Source organism: Anolis carolinensis, chromosome 1 (assembly GCF_035594765.1).
Source record: "Anolis carolinensis isolate JA03-04 chromosome 1, rAnoCar3.1.pri, whole genome shotgun sequence".
NCBI classification, from domain to species: Eukaryota; Metazoa; Chordata; class Lepidosauria; order Squamata; family Dactyloidae; genus Anolis; species Anolis carolinensis.
In genome coordinates, this window is record NC_085841.1 from 361376093 (window position 1) to 361386808 (window position 10716).

Sequence of the window (10716 nt, forward strand, 5' to 3'; positions counted from 1 at the left end):
TTAGTACAGTAGAGTCTCACTTATCCAACATAAACGGGCCAGCAGAATGTTGGATAAGCTAATATGTTGGATAATAAGGAGGCACTAAAGAAAAGCCTATTAAACATCAAATTAGGTTATGATTTTACAAATGAAGCACCAAATCATCATGTTAGACAACAAATTTGGCAGAAAATGTACAGTAGAGTCTCACTTATCCAACACTCGCTTATCCAACATTCTGGATTATCCAACGCATTTTTGTAGTCAATGTTTTCCATACATAGTGATATTTTGGTGCTAAATTCGTAAATACAGTAATTACTACATAGCATTACTGTGTAATGAACTACTTTTTCTGCAAAATTTGTTGTCTAACATGATGTTTTGGTGCTTAATTTGTAAAATCATAACCTAATTTGATGTTTAATAGGCTTTTCCTTAATCTCTCCTTATTATCCAACATATCCACTTATCCAATGTACTGCCGGCCCGTTTACGTTGGATAAGCGAGACTCTACTGTAGTTCAATACGCAGTAATGCTATGTAGTAATTACTGTATTTATGAATTTAGCACCCAAGTATCACGATATATTGAAAACATTGACTACAAAAATGCGTTGGATAATCCAGAACGTTGGATAAGCGAGTCTTGGATAAGTGAGATTCTACTGTAGTTTAAATCTTCCAGCCTCCTTGAACTCTCCAACACCTGTGAAAAGTAAAAACAAAAAGCTCTGCCTGGTCTATTGTGACGGGACAGAAAGGGAGGAAGGAGGCAACTATTTTCACCAACACAACTTTCTGATCCGATGAGCTGTTTTGTCCACTGAGATGAGAAGGTGTGGGTGAGAAACTGGCGGTGTTGTGGAAACAGATGCTACAGTAAAGGACGTCACATTTCTAAAAAAACATAAATATTGTAGCAAGTTGTAAGATGATCCCTTGACCTTCTGCAACGAACCAAACAGCCCTGTTTTTCTTCTGCTACTGAAAACATGGGTAGCCATTTTTCTCAAGAATTGCTGTTCATAGTACAGACACAATCTAGACAATATTTATTGCTGAACCACTGCAAACTAGTGTTGCTCATTTGTTTTGTTTTGTAGTTTTCTCATCTCTTTGAAGGCCTGATTTTCTTGATGGATTTACTAGAAAACAGTTTGGTCAGTGTCACTCAGTTTTGGCGAGAAACACTTGATCCTGTTTTCAAACCATCTTCCCCTGTCTGGATCAAGTCTGAAAATATTTGTACACATTGTGTTGTCGAAGGCTTTCATGGCCAGAATCATGGTGAGTTTTCCAGGCTGTATGGCCATGTTCCGGAAGCATTCTCTCCTGATGTTTCACCCACATCTATGGCAGGCATCCTCAGAGGTTGTGAGGTCTGTTGGAAACAGGGCAAGTGGTGTTTATCTATCTGTGGAATGACCAGGGCGGGAGAAAGAACTCTTCTCTGTTGGAGGCAAGTGTGAATGTTGCAATTAATCCCCTTGATTAGCATTGCAAATCCTTGGAGTTTCGAGGCCTGGCTGATTCCTGCCTGGGAGAAAGCCTTAGGATAGTAGGCTGTTAGTGATTGTGAGAGTTGGAGTCCAAAACACCCGGAGGGTCGAAGTTTGCCCATGCCTGCTCTAAGGCAACACTATTATTGGGTTTTTTTTGGTGAGAGATAAAGTGGGATGTAAATAAACATAATAAACAAATAATAATAATAATAATAATAATAATAATAATAATAATAATAATAATAATAATAATAATAATAATAATTTTATTATGACACAGCAAACAAGATAGATATGCTGGATTTCATATCACAAATTCACAAGTCGAACACTTCCCAAGTGTCTAGGACTGTGTGATGTATTTTTGGATGATGCGCGCAGATCCTAGCAGGGTGGCCTTTTGCAGTTGGCAGATCGTAATTTTGTCAATGTCTATTGTTTCCAAATGCCGGCTGAGATCTTTTGGCACGGCACCCAGTGTGCCCATCACCACCGGGACCTCCTGCACTGGTTTCTGCCAGAGTCTTTGAAGTTCCATCTTGAGGTCCTGAGAGCGGCTGAGTTTTTCCTATTGTTTTTCGTCAATGCGACTGTCACCTGGGATGGCGACATCAATGATCCAAACCTTTTTCTTTTCCACAACTGTGATGTCTGGTGTGTTGTGTTCCAGAACTTTGTCAGTCTGTATTCAGAAGTCCCACAGTATCTTTGCGTGCTCATTTTCCAATACTTTTGCAGGTTTGTGATCCCACCAGTTCTTTGCTGCTGGGAGGTGGTACTTGAGGCATAAGTTCCAATGAATCATTTGGGCCACATAGTTGTGCCTCTGTTTGTAGTCTGTCTGTGCGATTTTCTTACAGCAGCTGAGGATATGATCAATGGTTTCATTGGTTTCCTTGCACAGTCTGCATTTTGGGTCATCAGCTGATGTTTCGATCTTGGCCTTGATTGCCTTTGTCCTGATGTCTTGCTCCTGGGCTGCAAGGATCAGGCCTTCTGTCTCCTTCTTCAGGGTCCCATTCGTGAGCCAGAGCCAGGTCTTCTCCTTATCAGCTTTTCCTTATTATTTTTCATTATTATTATTATTATTATTATTATTATTATTATTATTATTTATTTATTTTTATTTTTCCTTATTATTATTATTATTATTATTATTATTATCATCAGGGATTTGGGTGATGGAGCTGGTGAAGAGCTTGATTGAAAGTGATATGGCGTAGAGGAAAATTTTAGGAACTTAAATGCTTTTTTTGAAATGACTACGATTTAAAATCTCTTGCTTTCTCTGTGTGCAAAGATAATGAAACTCCATGGAAACACACAAAACCCTCCTTCAAACATTTCCCCACAAACATCACGCTTCTATGCCAAACAAGACGAACCTGGTAAATCTACCAAAAACTAAATGACTAATATCAAACTTGAACACCCCATGTCTTGTACAAAAAGATACCTTAGCTGAACCTCAGCTTTCAAACTGGACCAATCAAAAGTATAAAAAACCGTTCCAAAACATCATTAAGCCAATATAACAAGTAGGCATCTTCCCTTGTAAAATTATTTAGAGAACAATAGTGAAAGTAAACTCTCATCTTCTTTCTTTGCTGGGTCATAAGTATGGAAACTGCTATGGACTTGAAGATGACCTTATTTTTTGTCCTTCATACGTATCTTAGAATCATAGAATCATAGAATCATAGAATAGTAGAGTTGGAAGAGACCTCATGGGCCATCCAGTCCAACCCCCTGCCAAGAAGCAGGAAATCGCATTCAAAGCACCCCCGACAGATGGCCTTCCAGCCTCTGCTTAAAAGCCTCCAAGGAAGGAGCCTCCACCACGGCCCCGGGGAGAGAGTTCCACTGTCGAACAGCCCTTCTCACAGTGAGGAAGTTCTTCCTGATGTTCAAGTGGAATCTCCTTTCCTGTAGTTTGAAGCCATTGTTCCGTGTCCTAGTCTGCAGGGCAGCAGAAAACAAGCTTGCTCCCTCCTCCCTATGACTTCCCTTCACGTATTTGTACATGGCTCTCATGTCTCCTCTCAGCCTTCTCTTTTGCAGGCTAAACATGCCTAGTTCTTTAAGCCGCTCCTCATAGGGCTTGTTCTCCAGACCTTTGATCATTTTAGTTGCCCTCCTCTGGACGCTTTCCAGCTTGTCAACATCTCCCTTCAACTGTGGTGCCCAAAATTGGACACAGTATTCCAGGTGTGGTCTGACCAAGGCAGAATAGAGGGGGAGCATAACTTCCCTGGATCTAGACGCTATTCCCCTATTGATGCAGGACAGAATCCCGTTGGCTTTTTTAGCTGCCGCATCACATTGTTGGCTCATGTTTAACTTGTTCCCCACGAGGACTCCAAGGTCTTTTTCGCACACACTGCTGTCAAGCCAGGCGTCCCCCATTCTGTATCTTTGATTTCCATTTTTTCTGCCGAAGTGAAGTATCTTGCATTTGTCCCTCTTGAACTTCATTGTGTTAGTTTTGGCCCATCTCTCTAGTCTGTCAAGATCGTTTTGAATTCTGCTCCTGTCTTCTGGAGTGTTAGCTATCCCTCCCAGTTTTGTGTCATCTGCAAACTTGATGATCGTGCCTTCTAACCCTTCGTCTAAGTCGTTAATAAAGATGTTGAACAGAACCGGGCCCAGGACGGAGCCCTGCGGCACTCCACTTGTCACTTCTTTCCATGATGAAGACGACGCATTGGTGAGCACCCTTTGGGTTCGTTCGCTTAGCCAATTACAGATCCACCTAACCGTAGTTTTGTCTAGCCCACATTTTACTAGTTTGTTTGCCAGAAGGTCGTGGGGGACTTTGTCGAAGGCCTTACTGAAATCCAGGTACGCTACATCCACAGCATTCCCTGTATCGACCCAACTCGTAACTCTATCGAAAAAAGAGATCAGATTAGTCTGGCATGACTTGTTTTTGGTAAATCCGTGTTGACTATTAGCAATGACCGCATTTGTTTCTAAGTGTTTGCAGACCACTTCCTTGATGATCTTTTCCAGAATCTTGCCTGGTATCGATGTGAGGCTGACCGGACGGTAATTGTTTGGGTCGTTCTTTTTTCCCTTCTTGAAGATAAGGACCACATTCGCCCTCCTTCAATCTTGTAGTTCTTGCTCCAATTCTCTCTGAAGCGAATAGATACTCTCTCCAAGGGCTTTGCTTGAGATATAAAGCATCTGCTGTAGTTTTTGTGTTGTATTAATATAAGATTGCTTATGTCAAGGTCACAAATGAGTACTGTATACCTGACTATTGTAGAAATGTTGCAATATGTGTGTTTTGTAGAATATTCTTAGATGATTGTATGTTTTTAGCAATGTTGTAACCTGCCTTGAAACATTAGGAGAGATGAGTAAGAAATAAAATTATTTTATTGTATGATACAGCAAACAAGATAGATATTCTGGATTTCTTATCACAAAATCACAAGTCAAACACTTCCCAAGTGTTTAGGACTGTGTGATGTATTTTCGGATGATGTGCGCAGATCCCAGTAGGGTGGCCTTTTGCAGTTACTGACTTCAAAATGATCAAACAGAACAATAATATTTACAATAGTCTCTCTGATTGCTTACAGAGAGTAGAAATAAATAGTCCTTTTAAAGTCCATAAAATTGCCTCAGAACCTTAGAAATAACAGGGCCTCTGTTTCCAGTCAGCTTACACTCTCTCTCCAAGGTAAAAACCTGCCCAAATTGGTTCCCCAGGGGCATGGCAGAGAAACTGACCAATCAGATTCTTAGCTGTTCGCAGGCTCAGCCAATCAGCTTCTTACACATACTTTTCCAGTTAACCCATCCATAATGGTGTCTTTACAAACCTCAACATGAATGTAGACTGGTCCATGAGGTCACGAAGAGTTCGAAATGACTGAGTGATTGAACAACAACAAAATGTGAATGCTGAGTAGATGTGGAATCCCCCTTTTTTGTTTGTTAGCTAATCCAAGGTTGGTCATGGATTCAATGTACAATAGAGTCTCACTTATACAAGCTAAATGGGCCAGCAGAAACTTGGATAAGTGAATATCTTGGATAATAAGGAGGGATTAAGGAAAAGCCTATTAAACATCAAATTAGGTTATGATTTTACAAATTAAGCACCAAAACATCATGTTATACAAACAATTTGGCAGAAAAAGTAGTTCAATATGCAATAATGCTATGTAGTAATTACTGAATTTATGAATTTAGCACCAAAATATCATGATATATTGAAAACATTGACTACAAAAATGCGTCGGATAATCCAGAATGTTGGATAAGCGAGTGTTGGATAAGTGAGACTCTACTGTATATCTGTATGTCCAATGTCGTTCTTTGTGTAAAAGTTCTGATTCCCTCTTACTGGAAAATTGCAATAAAAAGAACCTATGCTTTAAAGTTATTGAAAAGTTCTTTATAACATTACAAAGAAAATGCAAACCCATGCAAGCAATGCTGGGTATACACCCTAATTTATGGTACAGTAGAGTCTCACTTATCCAAGCTGAACGGGCCGGCAGAAGCTTGGATAAGTGAATATCTTGGATAATAAGGAGGGATTAAGGAAAAGCCTATTAAACATCAAATTAGGTTATGATTTTACAAATTAAGCACCAAAACATCATGTTATACAACAAATTTGTCAGAAAACGTAGTTCAATACACAGTAATGTTATGTTGTAATTACTGTATTTACGAATTTAGCACCAAAATATCACGATATATTGAAAACATTGACTACAAAAATGCGTTGGATAATCCAGAATGTTGGATAAGCGAGGCTTGGATAAGTGAGACTCTACTGTATATGGAGGAAACTGTCTTCAACCAAAGGTCAGCTCCAGAGCCCAAAATTCATGAAGGCATGGGGATTGATTTCCATCACAACTGGAAACTCATGGGGTAAATGTACTTCTTGAGCACTGAACATGATGTTCCACACACCTTAAAATGGTTCCAGTGGCTGCTTTTTCACAATTAATTATTTGCCATTGATTTCTCAACCCCAAAACAAGGTCGTGGCAAAACCCTTCTGAACAAAATTTTTCTAAGAAAATCCTTTGATAGGCTTGCCACAGGGTCACCATAAGTCAATAATGCTTCAAAAGTACAGAACAGCATATTCGAAGGCAGTAAAACCTGTCTCAGGGCATCTTGTTGTTTATATTAACCTTTCAGATGCCCATAAACAAGATGAGCTCCAAGAATGAGGTTTCTAAGGACACTTTCTATGCAAAGTCATTTGGTATTCAGTGCAAATATTATTGTTCTCCTGAATGGGAAAGGTGGCAACAGTGACTTTTATCTAATACAATGTTTTTCGGTTTTCATTGCAAGGAAATACAGGGGCTGTTTTCATTTATTATTTTAGACACAACAGCAAGGGAAAAGCAAATGCATATAGAAAACAATCCAGAGAGTAGGGCATCTTGATGAAATAAAATGAAATATATATTAGCCATTGAAATAGAAATCAAATATATATTGCCTTGATATCTTCTAAAGGTGAAGAGAGATTTTAATAAGATGAATAAAGTCCTTTTTAAAGATCATTTGAAAGGGGGAAAAGGTGGAAAATTAGATATTGCATTAGCTGAGTTGGATTTAAAAAATCTTCTTATGGCTTTTCATGAATATAGAGGTCTATGAATTTTTATATATATATATATATATATATATATATATATATATATATATACACACACACACACACACACACACACACACACACACACACACACACACTGTATAAAAGGGTAATGAAATTTCGGCCTAGGACAAAACAACAAAACTACACATCCCAGAAACACTAAACTTGGCAGCACAACCCCTCATCCATGCCTCTACATTCATACAACAAAAAGAAAAGAAAAATAAAGTCCTAATTAGAGGGAGAGGAATAATTGTTTTTATCCAATTGCTGCCAGTTAGAAGGCTAAGCTTCACCCACTTGGTCTGCTGTCAGTTAGAAGGCTAAGCTCTGCCCACTTGGGCTCCTAGCAACCCACTCAGCCCAGGGGACAGGCAGAGTTAGGCCTCACTTAGGTCTCTTCCACACTGCCTATAAAATACAAATTATCTCATTTTAACTGGATTATATGGCAGTGCAGACTCAAGGCCCTTCCACACAGCTGTATTACCCATTTATAATCTTATATTATCTGCTTTGAACTGGATTATCTTGACTCCACATTGTCATATAATCCACTTCAGTGTGCATTTTATATAGCTGTGTAGAAGGGGCCTCATATAATCCAGTTCTAAGCAGTACTTTATTTCCCATACCACCATACTTCGCCACAGCAACGCGTGGCCGGGCACAGCTAGTATATATATATATGAATACATATATTTGAATAAAACACAGTGACTGAATTGATTGAAGGGGAAGGAATGATAAAAAAATATGCATTAGGATGGATTATTCGTCATAGACGTATTCATACGTTTCTATGCACAAAGAACAGTGACCGATAAATAGGACCTGTGTTCTGCCATCCTATTCAGGGAGACTTCTGACATTCTAGAGCAATTTTAAAATAGTAACAGATAAAAAAAGCTTAATATTCTCCTTCTAATTTCAGAGGAAGCATAGCGCTGTCCTTGCAAAGAAGGACAAAGTGCAAATGTAGTTCAGCTTATGTAGTCCATTTTTATACCTCCCCAATGCCTCTCATAAGAAGGTGTCTTTCCTAAAACCTTCATCTGAAGGACACAGCGTTCTCTGTATTGATGAAGAACCCTGTTATTTGCAATGAATGTAAGGAGTTTGGAGTTGAATGACACATTCAAATCTCTCTGACCAAATGCCTCTTTTATAGCCATCTAAATCGGCAGCCGGAGCTACATCTTGTGGCTATGGCTTCCACTTTGACCACACTGTGTAAAGTACTTCCTATTTTCTGTCCTAAGACTATTCAGATCTAGCAGATGACTCTAGTTCTAATATTATCAGAGAGATTAAAAAGTAACTTTTCCTACCTTCTGCATAGGTCAATGATGGGCAACCTTTTGCGCTTGGTGTGTCAAAATTCACCAAAAAAAAACCTAGCATGACTTGGGTGGTGTGTCACTTTGAGAAAAAAACCATAATTTTGCAATATGTATAGTTTAAATAACAAAAATATATAATTGTAATACAGTAGAGTCTCACTTATCCAACATTCTGGATTATCCAACGCGTTTTTGTAGTCAATGTTTTCAATGTATTGTGATATTTTAGTGCTAAATTCATAAATACAATAATTACTACATAGCATTACTATGTAATGAACTACTTTTTCTGTCAAATTTGTTGTATAACATGATGTTTTGGTGCTTAATTTGTAAAATCATAACCTAATCTGATGTTTAATAGGCTTTTCCTTAATCTCTCCTTATTATCCAACATATTCGCTTATCCAACGTTCTGCCGGCCCATTTATATTGGATAAGAGAGACTCTACTGTATATAACTGTATTAAATAAATCAAAAACTATTTCTTACCATTATTTCCATGTATAAGAATCTATGGTACCTCTTGCAGTTTCCATGCTGATTTCTCTCTATTCTAGTTTCAATGTAGTCATGAACAATGAATAATAATAATATATTAGTAATAATATGATAATATACTACAATAATAATAGAATAAGAATAGAATTTGGTGTGATTTGGTCCAGTGGTTTTGTTGTTTACTCCATGGGAATTATGCACAATGTATGTATGTATGTATGTATGTATGTATATGTATATATGTGTGTGTGTGTGTGTGTGTGTATGTATGTATGTATGTATATGTATATATGTGTGTGTGTATATATATATATATATATATACACACACACACATATATACATATACATACATACATACATACACACACACACACACACACATATATATATGTATATATATATGTCTGTATGTATGTATATATATATGTGTGTGTGTGTGTGTGTGTGTGTGTGTGTGTGTGTGTGTGTGTGTGTATATATATATATATATATATATATATATATATATATATAGTGCATAATTCCCATGGAGTAAACAACAAAACCACTGGACCAAATCACACCAAATTTGGCCACAAAAGACATTAGTCATCCAATCAATCTGCAGGCAGCAGCGTGTCAGCAAAAATGGCTAGGCGTGTCAGTGCTGACACGCGTATCATAGATTGGCCATCACTGGCATAGGTTAAATAATTTTACATATCTTCTTTATATCTCCCATTATTTTTTTCTAAGGTAAATCCCTCTCAGTGCTTCATGTTTCCTTGTAAGGAATAATCCAGTCCTTTGATAATTTCTGTTGTATTTCTCTGTATTTTTCCAGCTTCATATCACTGTTTACATGCCATAGTGTCATGAAATATGATATACGGTTTGAAAAGAATTGTATGAAAGATGTATGATTGAGATCTAGACATGCCATCCTAAGGAATGAGGCCTGGAAACCTACAAGAAAGAGGTGAAGAATTCATGGTCGTCATCGTCTCACTCGTTCAGTCGTTTTCGACTCTTCGTGACCTCATGGACCAGTCCACGCCAGAGCTCCCTGTCGGCCGTCACCGCCCCCAGTTCCTTTAAGGTCGAGCCAGTCACTTCAAGGATACCGTCCATCCATCTCGCCCTTGGTCGTCCTCTCTTCCTTTTTCCTTCCATTTCCCCCAGCATCATGATCTTCTCCAAGCTTTCCTGTCTTCTCATGATGTGGCCAAAATACTTCAACTTTGCCTCTAATATCCTTCCCTCCAGTGAAGAATTCATGGACTATAATTAAAAGTTGGGATCCCCGGTGGCACAGTGTGTTAAAGTGCTTAGCTGCTGAACTTGCGGACCAAAATTAATGTTTTAAAAACTCAGTCAAAACCTTATTTGTATCAATCTCTCTCTAGAGCCATATTTCTTTATTAGATTTGTCAACCTTTGGCAGGAAGTGTCTTCTGGCTGTTTTATATTCATTAACCATCATCTGTATTGATAATGATGGGAACATGGTGGTGTGGTTTGAGCTTTGGATTATGAATCCAGAGTTTGAATCCACAATTAGCCAAGGAAACTCACTATGTGACCCTGTGCAAGTCGTAACTTCTCAGTCTCAGAAGAAGGCAATGACAAACCCCCTCTGAACAGATCCTGTCAAGAAAATCCTGCAGCACTTTCATCTTAAAATTTTTGTAAGACAGAAATGACTTGAAGGCATACAAGAACACCAACAGTATTGATGACACTACAGAGATAACC